Genomic DNA, 15,794 nt, shown 5'->3' on the forward strand with positions numbered 1-15,794 from the left:
CCCTGAAAAGGGCATTTGGATGGGCATTAACCTTAAAAGGGCATTTAGCTCTTTTGCCATGCCTTGAAAAGGGCAATCAGCTCTTTTACGAAGTGCCCAAACCCTATGCTAAAAAAAACACCCTTTTAAGGGCTGGTAAAAGAGCTGGTTACTTTGGGGCAATGCCCTGCAAAAGGCCCTTTTAAGTGCTATTTGTAATTTAGTGTAGGGTAGGGAATTTTATTATTTTGGGGGGCTTTTTTATTTTATTAGGGGGATTAGATTAGGTGTAATTAGTGTAAACTTCTTGTAATTTTTTTTATTTTCTGTAATTTAGTGGTTTTTTTTTCGTAATTTAGTGTTTTTTTTGTAATTTAGTTTATTGTATTTAATTGTAATTAATTGTAGGTGGTTTAGTTCATTTATTTAATGATAGTGTAGTGTTAGGTGTAATTGTAATTTAGGTTAGGATTTATTTTACAGGTACTTTTGTATTTATTTTAGCTAGGTAGCTATTAAATTGTTAATAACTATTTAATAACTATTTTACCTAGTTAAAATAAATACAAAGTTGCCTGTAAAATAAATATAAATCCTAAAATAGCTACAATGTAACTATTAGTTATATTGTAGCTAGTTTAGGGTTTATTTTATAGGTAAGTATTTAGTTTTAAATAGGAATAATTTATTTAATGATAGGAATTTTATTTAGATTTATTAAAAATAGATTTAAGTTAGGGGGGTGTTAGAGTTAGACTTAGGTTTAGGGGTTACTACATTTAATATAGTAGCGGCAACGTTGGGGGCAGCAGATTATGGGTTAATAATTGTAGGTAGGTGGCGGCAATGTTAGAGACAGCAGATTTGGGGTTAATAACACATTTTATAGTGTTTGCGATGCGGGAGTGCGGCGCTTTAGGGGCTAATGCATTTATTATAGTGGCGGCGATGTCCGGTCGGCAGATTAGGGGTTAATAATTGTAGTTAGGTGTTGGCGACGTTGGGGGTGGCAGATTAGGGGTTAATAAATATAATGTAGGTGTCGGCGATGTTAGGGACAGCAGATTAGGGGTTCATAGGTATAATGTAGGTGGCGGCGATGTCCGGTCAGCAGATTAGGGGTTAATAATTTTTATTATAGTATTTGCGATGTGGGGGGGCCTTGGTTTAGGGGTTAATAGATAGTTTATGGGTGTTAGTGTACTTTGTAGCACTTTAGTTAGGAGTTTTATGTTACGGCGTTAGCTCAAAAAACTCTTAACTACTGACTTTTAAATGTGGTAGGAGTCTTGACAGGAGAGGGTCTACCGCTCACTTCTTCCAAGACTCGTAATACCGGCATTAGGCAAATCCCATAGAAAAGATAGGATACGCAATTGACGTAAGGGGATTTGCGGTAGCCTCGAGTTGCGGAAGAAAAGTGAGTGGTGAGCCTCTACCTGCCAAACTTGTAATATTAGCGTTAGAAAAAAAGCAGCGTTGGGACCTCTCAACTCTGCTTTTTAAGGCTAACACAAAGCTTGTAATCTGGCAGTTGGTTTTCAGAATCTACAAATGTGACTTTGCATTGCATATATTGATCAACATTGTTGAAGGAAAAAAAGCTCCATCACCTGACTTCACTTCCATCTCCTGTAACCTCCATACAAACAAATCCTGAATTTACTAGCAGGCTGCAATCCATCCCTACAGAACCATCTGACATTGATAAACTTTATATTTATCTTATTTGAGACTAAATATAAAACCAAAGCACATTAAATGCCTGAGAGAAATTTAATTGAACCCTGGTTCAAATGCTTCCAATTACATCATTATCTTTTAATATATAAAGACAAAAACAATTTCACAAAAACATTTACTGATTTTTGGCAATCCAATTTAAAAAAATAAATAATATGCCATCCTTTATAGACCACCAGACAATTCAATGGCATCATATGTGGCTGTCTGGCACAAAGAACTTTGCGTTTAGATTCCAATCCATGAATGGCAATCCATGTTTATACAGGAATATAGTTTCTTTTAATATTTGATTATTGGGTTCACATTATTGCATTTTGTTGTATTACTTGATTTTGTTTGATATATTCAGTGGATGTGGAAAGTCTACACACTGTTATGAAATTGCAGGTTTTTGAAATGTATAGACAAGAATAGCAACAATGTAAATATCTGACATTTTCCATGTGTAATGAAAAATCCAGAAGAAAATAAATCTAATAGTTAATCATTAGAAGTATGTTAAAAAATAACTTCTACATCCTAATTGCACAAGTCTGTATAATGGGGACTCTAGCTGTGTTCACAGTCAACCAATCACATTATAAATCATGCCTGTAGGTAAATAGCATACACCTGCCATAAAGGAAAGTACATTTTATTACACCCAGATTAAAGTCAACTGTTACTGAAGGATTTGCTTGAATGTTTGGGGTTGCATCCTATTGTGAGAGACATAGGGCTCGCTTCAATTAAACCGTAATTAGGTTTGCATACGCTCCCCAAACCGAGAAATATGCTGTTGAAAGCAATGGCAGGTTATACCTCAATTTCGTTAGCCTACTCCGGCTGCCAATTGTTTTTTTGCATCCCATAGAAAGTATTAGAAAACTATAGCTTATTGCTTTCCAATGATAGCGCAAACATACACTGTCGGAGGCTGTCGATATATTGACAAAAATTACACCCAGCTCAACTAAAAGAGGAAAAAGGAGCTTTTTCAGCTCTGGGGCCTATTGAAATTAGAAAAAAACTGAAATATGTATTATTTATTGTTGGCCCATGTATAGGAATAGTTGCACTTATGTTCTTATGGAAATATCAGTATGTATTAACATATAAAATATATGCAAGCACATATCCACAAAATTCAAACTAGACCTATGCCTAGAGCAGCAATACATATGACATATATTCATAAAGTGGAAAATATAATTATAATCAAAAATAGTATTTTGTTATAGTTAAGAAATATGTATTATAAATAAGTGTATCTTTGTTTTTGTTTCTCTTTAGAGGTGATCACAGGTAAGGAGTGCAGATGTTAAACGTAAATTTTATAGTGTAAGGTAGGGTTACCATAGCAGCTAATTCATTTTCAAGAAATCCGATGTCGGATGGAAGCGTAAACCCAAAGTTAACTTAAACCTACATGAGAAGAGCGACTGCACGCTATGCGCAAAATATTTCAATAGAAATCTGGTACTAAAATGGAGCCGTAAACTACTTTTAGCTGCGGACAAATTTGGTAGCTTACGGCTCAATTTTTAATGACTCAATGGAATTAAGCCCATATTCTGCAAAGAGTTGCCAAAGAAACTGCAAGAGTTAATTAGGAAAAGTACCAATCAGGAAAGGGATATAAAGGAGTATTGAAGTCACTGGATGTACCATGAAGCACTGTCAAAACTATCATCATTGAGTGGAGAAAATGTGGCTCCACAGTGGCATTGCAAAGATCAGTACAATCCCCCAAAGTTGATGAGAGGACGCAGAAAAAAACTATCAGGGGGCTACCAAGGGGCCAACATCAACACTGAAGGAGATATAGAAATTACTGGCAGGTACCTGTCACTCCTTGCATGTGACCACCATCTCTCAAATTCTGAACGCCTGGGCTATGGGGTAGGGTGATAAGACAGAAGCCATTTGTTTTAAAAAGGAACATTCAAGCCCATCTAAATTATGTTAAAATATTTATTTAGTCATCCATAACCATGTGGGAAAATATGCTATGGTCTGATGAGAAAAAGGTTGAGCTTTTCAGCCTAAATTGTAAAAGATATGTTTTTTGCAATGCCAATAACCAAAAGTACACATCCAAGTTGACCAAGGCATGGCTTTAAAAAAGGAAAACAAAAGTCTTGGAATGGCCAAGTCAGAGCTAGTGATGTCACGAATTGTTCGCCGGCGAATAGTTCCCGGCGAACATAGCTTGTTCGCGTTCGCAGCGGCGGGCGAACATATGTGATGTTCGATCCACCCCCTATTCTTTATCATTGAGTAAACTTTGACCCTGTATCTCACAGTATGCAGACACATTACAGCCAATCAGCAGCAGACACTCCCTCCCAGACCCTCCCAGCTCCTGGGCAGCAGCCATTTTAGATTCATTCTGATCCTGCATTGTTAGTGAGAGGAGAGACAGTGTAGCTGCTGCTGATTTTTTAGGGAAATTGATAGTGTATTCAGTGTCCACTACAGTCCTGAAGGACTCATCTGATCTCTGCTGTTTGGACAGCACCCCAAAAAGCCCTTTTTAGGGCTAGAACATCAGTCGTTTTTTTTTGTTGTTGTCTGTGTAATTTTGACTGTGAAACATCAGTCTGCTTGTGTAATCTAATTGCAGTTGCCTGCCTGCAGTGCCACCACTCATATCTGTTGTAACAGTAGTGTAAATTTAAAAACAAAAAAACTTTTTTGACTGTGAAACATCAGTCTTCTAGTGTAATCTAATAGCAAATGCCTGCCTGCCTGCCAGCGTGTGTGCCAGACCCAGTTGCCAACTAGTGCCACCACTCATATCTGTTGTAACAGTAGTGTAAATATTTTAAAAAAAACTTTTCTGACTGTGAAACATCAGTCTGCTAGTGTAATCTAATTGCAGTTGCCTGCCTGCCAGCGTGTGTGCCAGGCCCACTTGCCAACTAGTGCCACCACTCATATCTGTTGTAACAGTAGTGTAAATATTTAAAAAAAAAAATTTTGACTGTGAAACATCAGTCTGCTAGTGTAATCTAAGTGCAGTTGACTCCCTGCCAGCGTGTGTGCCAGGCCCATTTGCCAACTAGTGCCACCACTCATATTTGTTGTAACAGTAGTGTAAATATTTAAAAAAAAAACTTTTTTTGACTGTGAAACATCAGTCTGCTAGTGTAATCTAATTGCAGTTGCCTGCCTGCCAGCGTGTGTGCCAGGCCTACTTGCCAATTAGTGCCACCACTCATATTTGTTGTAACAGTAGTGTAAATATTTTTAAAAAAACTTTTTTGACTGTGAAACATCAGTCTGCTAGTGTAATCTAATTGCAGTTGCTTGCCTGCCAGCGTGTGTGCCAGGCCCACTTGCCAACTAGTGCCACCACTCATTTGTTGTAACAGTAGTGTAAATATTTTTTTAAAAAAACTTTTTTGACTGTGAAACATCAGTCTGCTAGTGTAATCTAATTGCAGTTGCCTGCCTGCCAGTGTGTGTGCCAGGCCCACTTGCCAACTAGTGCCACCACTCATATTTGTTGTAACAGGAGTGTAAATATTAAAAAAAAACACTTTTTTGACTGTGAAACATCAGTCTGCTAGGGTAATCTAATTGCAGTTGCCTGCCTGCCAGCGTGTGTGCCAGGCCCACTTGCCAACTAGTGCCACCACTCATATTTGTTATAGCAGTAGTGTAAATATTTTAAAAAAAGCTTTTTGATTGTGAAACATCAGTCTGCTAGTGTAATCTAAATGCAGTTGCCTGCCTGCCAGCGTGTGTGCCAGGCCCACTTGCCAACTAGTGTCACCACTCATATTTGTTGTAATAGTAGTGTAAATATTTTAAAAAAACTTTTTTGACTGTGAAACATCAGTCTGCTATTGTAATCTAATTGCAGTTGCCTGCCTGCCAGCGTGTGTGCCAGACCCACTTGCCAACTAGTGCCAACACTCATATTTGTTGTAACAGTAGTGTAAATATATTTGTAAAACATTTTTTGGACTGTGTACCATCAGTCTGCTAGTGTAATCTAATTGCAGTGCCACCACTCATATCTGTTGAAACAGTAGTGTAAGTATTTAAAAAATAAACTTTTTTGACTGTGAAACATCAGTCTGCTTTTTGTGCCAGGCTCACAGCGTATACTGTGCCCACTTGCCCAGTGCCACCACTCATATCTTGTTTAATAGTAGTGCAAGTGTACATTTAAAAAAAATAAACTTTTTGGATTGTGAAACATCAGTCTGCTTTTTTGTGTCAGGCTCACAGCGTATACTGTGCCCACTTGCCCAGTGGCACCACTCATATTTTGTTTAATAGTAGTGTAAGTGTACATTTTAAAAAAAAATGACAGGCAGAGGCAGGCCACCCTGCAGGTGCCGTCATGGTCATGGTGCTGTGATTCCCTTTGACCCTACAATAATCCCCAGTGTTCAGAGGCCACGTACCATGAATGCGAAAAGTTCTGAGGAGGACCTAGTTGACTGGCTAACACAGGACACCCAATCTTCTACAGCTTCCGCTCGGAACCTTGACACACCATCCACCTCCAGCTTAGCTTCGGGCACCTCTCAAGTGACCACTCGCCCGCCTGCCGCCACCACCAACACTAGCACCACAGCCGCTTCACATCTGTCAGAGGAGTTATTGACACATCAGTTTGAAGAAATGAGTGATGCGCAACCATCATAGGATGTAGATAACAGTGATATGTCTCAGTCAGGCAGCATTACAGACATGGACGTACGGTGTGATGATGATGATGATGTTGTACTCGCTGCTGCTTCCTTTGTTGATTTGTCAGATACAAGTGAAGCTGTTGATGATAATGCGTCCGTGGATGTCACGTGGGTGCCGCTAGAAGAGAAGAAGAAGAGGGGGAAAGTTCAGATGGGGAGACAGAGAGGAGGAGGAGATGAGTTGGAAGCAGGGGGAGGTCGTCACAAGGAGCTAGTGGCACAGTCAGACAGCATGCATCGGCACCCGAGGTCAGCCAGACAGCACGCCAATCAACGCATGCTGTTGCCACCACCAGAATGCCATCATCGCAGAGCTCAGCAGTGTGGCATTTTTTTTGTGTGTCTGCCTCTGACAACAGCGATGCCATTTGCAACCTATGCCAAAAGAAACTGAGTTGTGGGAAGTCCAATACCCACCTAGGTACAACTGCTTTGCGAAGGCACATGATCTCACATCACAAACGCAGATGGGATGAACACATGAGTAGAAGCAGCACACAAACTCAAAGCCGCCATCCTCCTCCTGGTCCAGCATCTTCAACCACTGCTGTCCTCCTTGCCCCCTCTCAACCATCCGCCACTCCGTCTCTCTTCCGTAGCAGTTCCTGCTCATCTGCCCACAGTCAGGTGTCTGTCAAGGACATGTTTGAGTATAAGAAGCCAATGTCCCAAAGTCACCCCCTTGCCCGGCATCTGACAGCTGGCTTGTCTGAACTCTTAGCCAGCCAGCTTTTACCATACAAGCTGGTGGAGTCTGAGGCGTTCAAAAAATTTGTAGCTATTGGGACACCGCAGTAGAAGGTACCCGGCCGAAAATTCTTTGCACAAAAGGCAATCCCCAACCTGTACTCGATTGTGCGAAAGGAGGTAATGGCATGTCTGGCACACAGTGTTGGGGCAAGGGTCCATCTGACCACTGATAGCTGGTCTGCAAAGCATGGTCAGGGCAGGTATATCTGCTGATGGCTGCCAAGCATGGAATGAGTGGCTCTGCAGAGGAGTTGGTGACACCGCCACGACTTGCAGGCAGGCCTGCTGCTACCTCCTCTACTCCTCCTACTCCATCCTCTTCCATAACCTCTTCCTTGGCTTAGTCCTCTTCTGCTGCTGCATCTTGCTCCACATAAACGGCACTCCCCCAGCTCCGCAGGTACTATTCCACATCCCGGATATGGCAGTGTCACGCCGTCTTGGGGTTGACTTGCCTGAAAGCAGAGAGTCACACCGGAACAGCACTCCTGTCCACCCTGAATGCACAGGTGGATCAGTGGCTGACTCCGCACCAACTGGAGATCGGCAAAGTGGTTTCTGACAACGGAAGTAATTTGGTGGCGGCATTGAAATTGGGCATGTTGACACATGCATGGCACATGTGTGTAATCTGATCGTACAACGCTTTGTGCATAAGTACCCAGGCTTACAGGATGTCCTTAAGCAGGCCAGGAAGGTGTGTGGCCATTTCAGGTATTCTTACACGACCATGGCGAATTTTGCAGATATCCAGCGGCGAAACAACATGCCAGTGAGGCGCTTGATTTGCGACAGCCCGACATGTTGGAATTCAACACTCCTAATGTTCGAACGCCTGCTCCAACAAGAAAAAGCCGTGAATGAGTATTTGTATGACGGAGCTGGGGATTTTTTTGCCAAGTTACTGGACGCTCATGCGCAATGCCTGTAGGCTCATGCGTCCTTTTGAGGAGGTAACCAACCTAGTCAGTTGCACCAAAGGCACCATCAGCGACATCATACTATTTGTTTTCTTCCTGGAGCTTGCCCTGCGAAGAGTGCTGGATCAGGCCATAGATGAGCGTGAAGAGGAAGAGTTGTGGTCACCATCACCACCAGAAACAGCCTTATCAGCATCGCTTGCTGGACCAGCGGCAACGCTGGAAGAGGATTGTGAGGAAGAGGAGTCAGAGGAGGAATGTGGCTTTGAGGAGGAGGAGGAGGAGGAGGAGGAAGACCAACCACAACAGGCATCCCAGGGTGCTCGTTGTCACCTATCTGGTACCCGTGGTGTTGTACGTGGCTGGGGGGAAGAACATACCTTCAGTGAGATCACGGGACATGAGTAGCTCGGCATCCAAAATTGTGCAAATGGGGTCTTTCAGGCTGTCATGCCTGTTGAGTGACCCTCGTATAAAAAAACTGAAGGAAAACGACCTGTACTGGGTGTCCACGCTATTAGACCCCCGGTATAAGCATAAAGGGCCTGAAATGTTACCAAATTCCCGCAAGTCGGAAAGAATGCAGCAGTTCCAAAATAAATTAAAAAGTATGCTTTACACAGCGTATAAGGGTGATGTCACAGCACAACGGGAATCTAACAGGGGAAGAGGTGAAAGTAATCCTCCGACTCCCACAACCACCCCGGCAAGGACAGGACGCTTAACAGATGTGTTGTTGATGGAGGACATGCAGAGCTTTTTAACTCCTATGCATCAACACAGCCCTTCGGGGTCCACCCTCAGAGAACGACTCGACTGACAGGTAGCAGACTATCTCGCCTTAACTGCAGATCTCGACACTCTGAGGAGCGATGAACCCCTTGACTACTGGGTGTGCAGGCTTGACCTGTGGCCTGAGCTATCCCAATTTGCTATAGAACTTCTGGCCTGCCCCGCTTCAAGTGTCCTGTCAGAAAGGACCTTCAGTGCTGCAGGAGGTATTGTCACTGAGAAGAGACGTTGGCTAGGTCAAAAAAGTCTAGATTACCTCACCTTTATTAAGTTGAATGAGGGATGGATCCTGAAGGGACTGACATTGGGCGATACATTCGAGTAAAAAAGGCCTAATGAGATGATCTGCCTTGGACTATAAATGGTCCACAAGCTGCTGTATGTTATCTTCGAATGCTGGATGACTTGCGTGACTTATCCGCCACCAACTAGTGTTCAAGCCGCAATGTTTTAGGGCACTTTCTGCCAGGGAAACAAACATCAATTTTTCTGGCCGCTACTGCAGCAGCGGCTGCAACAATACCTAATTTTTGAGGCATGTGTACATGCCAAATTTTTCTGGCCTCTGTTGCTGCACTGTGGCTTCAAAAAACAAAACAAAAAAAAGGCACATAACAGGAATTAAAGTGATAGGAATAGTACTACTTAACACACCACTCATATCTGGTGGCACAGTAGATTGCACGCGCAGTGCCCCAAATTTGAAGTAGGAGGACCGACCAAGCATCTTTTTCCATCTCCCGGTTCCTAAAATCCATGCCATATACACGTCCCCTGATAGGGGACACCACAGGGATTACACTGATAGGAATAGTACTACTTAACACACCTTATAATAACGCAGAGAGAGGCAACGCAGAGAGAGGAGTCTGAAGAAGAGGAGTCAGAGGAGGAAGGTGGCTTTGAGGAGGTGGAAGACCAAACACAGCAGGTGTCCCAGGGGGCTTGTTGTCACCTTTTGGGGACCCTTGGTGTTGTACGTGGCTGGGTGGAGGAAGAGACCTTCAATGACATCAGTGAGGACAAGGAACAGGACATGGCTAGCTTGGTATCCAACCTTGTGCAAATGGGGAGTTTGCCGTTGTGCAAATGGACTGTTTGTGGTTGTTTGCGGTGCATTAAAGGGACAGTCTAGGCCAAAATAAACTTTCAGGATTCAGACAGAGCATGTCATTTTAAACAATTTTCCAATTTACTTTTATCACCAATTTGTTCTCTTGGTATTCTTAGTTGAATACTTACCCTAGGAGGTTCATATGCTAATTTCTTAGACCTTGAAGCCCACCTCTTTCAGATTGCATTTTAACAGTTTTTCACCACTAGAGGGTGTTAGTTCACGTATTTCATATAGATAACACTGTACTCGTGCACGAGAAGTTATCTGGGAGCAGGCACTGATTGGCTAGACTGCAAGTCTGTTAAAAGAACTGAAAAAGGGGCAGTTTGCAGAGGCTTAGATACAAGATAATCACAGAGGTTAAAAGTATATTATTATAAATGTGTTAGTTATGCAAAACTGGGAAATGGGTAATAAAGGGATTATCTATCTTTTAAAACAATAAAAATTCTGGTGTAGACTGTACCTTTAAACGGGGAGTTTGGTCTGTCACTGTGAAGCGGACGTAACCCTTACACTACATGATCGATACAACATCATACCTGATGTTTTAAAGCACGTTATTCCAAATTATTTAGGAATGTTAGGTGATTTATGCCCTTTATGGCTTAAAACCAGACTCTGCATCAACTATGTAATTTTCCATGGGAGTTTTGCCATGGATCCCCATCCGGCATGCCACAGTCCAGGTGTTAGTCCCCTTGAAACAACTTTTCCATCACTATTGTGGCCAGAAAGAGTCCCTGTTGGTTTTAAAGTTCGCCTGCCTATTGAAGTCAATGTCGGTTCGCCCGGTTCAAACAGTTGCGGAAAACTCAAAACACCACAAACTCGGGGGGGGGGGGGGGATTTTTGTTTTTTCTGACTTTACATTTAAAAAAAACCTGTAATTTCATAAGGGTGTGTAGACTTTTTATATCCATTGTTTGTTGGTTATACTTATGGACCCTGCCTAAGAAAATAAAGGTCTTTTAAAACGATACTCAGTGGCTTAAAATTTTGATTGTTTGCAGTTCAGTGGAGACCTGGCTAGTCTCTTTCCTTGCCCCACTCTGGAGAGTGTGCTGTCTTCCCCCCATGGATAAATATATCCACTGAAGCACCAGTGGTTTATTATTTTCACTTCATTTTTAATAGATAAATTAGCTTTGGCAGCTTAATTACTCAAAACAAATTATAAGATACTTACCAGATGGTACATTATCTCTCAAAGACTAACGTTCTTGCTTCATAGTGCTTCAGACTGCTACTGAGAAAGTGTTGCAATATAGGTTCTCATTTTCATATCATGCCGAAAAACTCAAATATAATGACAGAAGTTTTGTTATTTATCAATAATTTATTAAGCAGACAAATTCCTTTAGATCCAACTATTCTGCTACTTAAAGGGACATGAAAACCAAAAATGTTCTTTCATTATTTAGATATAGCATACTATTTTAAACAACTTTACTTCTATTATCTAATTTGACTTATTCTCTTGGCATCATTTGTTGAAAAGGATACCTAGGTAGGCTCAGGAGCGGGGAGCTAGCTGCTGATTGGTGGCTGAACATTGGATCACAGATGTGTTCATCTAGTTCCCAGTAGTGCATTGCTGCTCCTTCAATAAAGGATACCATGAAAATGAAGCAAAATTGATAATAGAAGTAAGTTTAAAAATTGTTTAAAATAATATGCTTTGTCTGAATCAGGAAAGAATATTTTTTTAATGTCCTTTAATACCTCCACATCTTAAATGCAACCTAAAATTATTCCAGCCCATATTAACAGTGCCAGGCAGCTTATTGTGAGACTTTGGAAGAAGGAACATATTCTTATTTTAGCTCAGTAGATTACACAGGTAGAAGCTACCCTAGCCCTGGAATCATATTTTTACCTTACCACAAACAAGCTGGATTTCTGAATGGCCATGTCTCAGATCTTGAATACTAAGATCAGAGTTAATGGAGTTCTTACAATATGATTCACCTCCACTGTAAATCCCCTTGTACAGAGCTTTATCTGGCCTTCATATTTACTTCCCACATACCCCATTAGTTGTGACTTTTAATTTATGTAATATCTACACATAGTTCAAGCGTACATAGCTTTAAAAGGGTTGGACTTCAGTTAAAGTGTGATTCTACTAATGTTACTAACTTATTTATAGCAACCCTAAGGGGTAAATGTATTAAGCTGTAGTCACAGCTTGTAAAGTTTTTTCAAAGTAGACATAAATAAGCGAGCCTGCAGCCACAAATTTAAGAAGCAAAAACTGCTTCTTTTCCTCTCTGCCATCTCGGAAGTGGTGAGATCAATCAGCCCAAAGCCCTTGTGCAGTGTTAAATTTTGCCAAGCAATGCAGTGTTGCTTGTGGCAATTGCAGACGGACAGATTCTCTACTTGTGAACTCGTCTGTCTACAATCATTATAAATGATGCCCTAAATGCTGCTAGGAAAACGCACTGATTAGTAGTGATGTCCCGAACTGTTCGCCCGCGAACGGTTCACAGCGAACATAGCTTGTTCGCGTTCGCGTTTGTGGGCGAACACATGGCGATGTTCAATCCGCCCCTATGTGTCATCATTGTGGAAACTTTGACCCTTTATGTCACAGCCGCCTGACACATTAGAGACAATCAACATCAGACACTCCCTCACAGACACTCCCAGCTACTCGGAATCCGCCATTTTAGACTCATAACGACCTTGCTTTTTTAATGAGAGGACGTGTTGTGTTTTTGCTCCTGACATTAATAGGAAAAACATACCTAGGCTAGTGTATTTACAGTCCAGAAGGACTCCACTCATCTCTGCTGCAAGCACAGCACCCCAAAAAGCCCTTTTTAGGGCTATATTTCGTGCCGTTTTTTTTTTTTTTTTTTTTTATTAGCATTTGCCTGGCTTTCAGCTGTGTGTTTAAGGCTCACAGCATATGCTGTGACTACTGCCACCACTGATATCTCCCTAACAACATTAGTTTAAATTTAACTAACCCAAAAATATAATTATTTTTCTAGTGTAATTTTTTTTCATTTTCTATCAGGCCAGTGTCACACAGCATATACTCTGGTTCATTGCTCTGTGCCAGCCAGCAGCCAGCAGTGTTAATATCCGTTTATAACATTATTTTTAATTTAAAAAAAAAACACAAAAAAATATTTTTCTAGTGTAATCTAATTACATTTACTATCATGCCTGTGTCTGTCAGGCTCACTCAGCATTAATATACCTCTTTTTTTTTCCAGTCTTTTGGTTATTTGGTCTGTGTCAGGCAGCCACCCAGCACTCATATCTATTTTTCTTTCACCTTAATTTTAATATATATATATAAAAAAAAAAAAAGTTTAAATTTGTTTGCTAGTGTAATCAAATCTAATTTTCTATCCGGCCTGTGTGTTTTGCTGACATAGAGAGCCTACTGTGTTTACTTGCTGCCCTCCCTAGTCTATGAGCCACGACTCATATGTGTTTAACCTTTTTTTAATTTCCCCCCCAAAAAAATAATTTCAATCATTTTTCTAGTGTAATCTAATAGTGTTTTCTATCAGGCGTGTGTGTATCCGACATACATAGCCTACTGTTTTTAATAGCTGCCCTTCCAAGGCTATCAGCCACGACTCATATGTATGTGCTTAACCTTTTTCTTAAGATTTCCAAAAAAAAGTCTTTAAATCATTATGCTAGTGTAATCTAATTGTATTTTCTATCAGGCCTGTGTCTAACTGTCTATCTGACTTACACAGTTGTTATAATTGCTGCCCTACGTAGCAGCCAGCCAGTGCGACTACTCATAGAGTCATATGTGCATTGCACTTCTTAACATAATTTTAATATTAAAATCTAAAATTTTAAAATATTTTGCTAGTGTAATGTAACTTAATTTTCTATCAGTCCTGTGTTTTTGTCACTTACACAGCATACTGTGTTAAATTACTGCCCTACCTACCATCCACGACTCATATCTGCCAGCCTGTCTGCCAGGCCCAAGTAGCCAATTAGTGGCACCAATCACAATTCTTGTAACAGTAATAAAAAAAAAAAAAACATAATTTTTTGGACTGCAAATATTCAGTCTCCTTGGGCCATTGAATTTCATTTACCTCCTGCCTGCCACTGCCAGCCTTTTGTGCCAGGCCGTCTAGCCAACTATTTACACCAATCATAATTGTTGTCACAGTCAGACAGTATAGTTATTAATTTAAATAAAACAAATTTTTAGTGTTGATCTTAACCCTCAGTTTGCTCGTGCCTTTGAATTGCACTTTTCTACAGCATTCCAAGCCTGTGTGCCAGGCCTACTTAAAAAAATATTTACACCAATCATATTTGTTGTGACAGTATTCTAATAATTAAAAATTAAAATTTTTGGTAATAGCTGCTGTGATTTGAATCCTCAGTTTGCTGGTGCCATTGAATAGCACTTTCCTCCTGCCTTGCAGCCTGCTGTGAGCCAGGCCCACCTAGCCAATTGTTGTCACCAATCATATTTCTGTTAACAGTATTGCAAAAATTGTCAATCATCACTGTTTAGACTGTCAGTAATCAGTCTCCTAGTGTCCTTGAATTGCAATATATATATATTGAAAAATAATAAGAACTGTACAATGAATACAGACAATGAAGGGCCTATGAAGACTGAGCAAAGGTTGGATTGTAGTATTTTGTTCGGCTAATCATGATGGCCATGTAGACCGCCCGTAACAGGGATGAAAGTGCTAAGAATAGTACTAATTGAAACAACAGAGTTAGCCATGGGTGTTAGTCTAAGACCACTCGGCTTTTTTTTGGGTTTGGGTGCAGCTAATCATGAAGGACAGATAGACCTGCCACCATTTGGTGTTGTAACAGGTATGAAAATGCAAAGAACAGTACTACATAACACAACCTACTTACCATGGGTCCCAGAACATATGTTTGGTTGTTATATTTTGTAAGGGTAATCATGCAGGCCATATAGACCTCCACCGATAGGGTGAGTATGAGTAACAGCTATTAAAATGCGAAGGACATTACTAATTAACACAACATAGTTACCATGGGTCGCAGACCAAGAGCAGATGTCTTATTATTATATTTTGTATGGGTAATCATCCAGGCCGTATAGACCTCACCAAATAGGGGGAGTTACAGAGATTAAAGTGCTAAGAATGGTAGTACTTAAAACACAACCTAGTTAAAATAGGTACCAGACCGCATGTCTTATTATTCTAATTTTTCAGGGTAATCTGGCAGGCTATATAGAACTCCCCCGATAAGGGGGGGGGGAACAGGGATTAAAGTGCTAAGAAAAGTACTAATTGACACAAGCTAGTTGGGTCCAAGAACGCATGTTTGATTATTAGAATTTATTAGGGTAATTATATATCTAACAAATCTATCTATTTCTCTTCTTTCGATTCTATCTAACTATCAATCTATGTATATCTATCTATCCTATCTATCACTATCAATCTATCTTCTGTCCGGGATGTTTTGAGACAGCCAATTTGGGAATGTTAGTTGATTTAGAACCATTATGGCTTAAAAGCAGACTCTGCATCAACTATGTAATTTTCCATGGGAGTTTTGCCAGGGATCCCCCTCCAGCATGCAACAGTCCAGGTGTTAGTACCCTTGAAGCAACTTTTGCATCACTATTGTGGCCAGAAAGAGTCCTTGTAGGTTTTAAAGTTCGCCTGCCTATTGAATTCAATGGTGGTTCGCGAACAATACCGGAAGTTCGAGTCCGCAGTTCGCGAACCGAAAATTTTAGGTTCGCGACATCACTACTGATTAGCAGAAAATCATAATTGCCTTTTTCATATCTCTAACAGA

The sequence above is a fragment of the Bombina bombina genome, chromosome 4 (assembly GCF_027579735.1).
Source record: "Bombina bombina isolate aBomBom1 chromosome 4, aBomBom1.pri, whole genome shotgun sequence".
In the NCBI taxonomy this organism is placed as follows: Eukaryota; Metazoa; Chordata; class Amphibia; order Anura; family Bombinatoridae; genus Bombina; species Bombina bombina.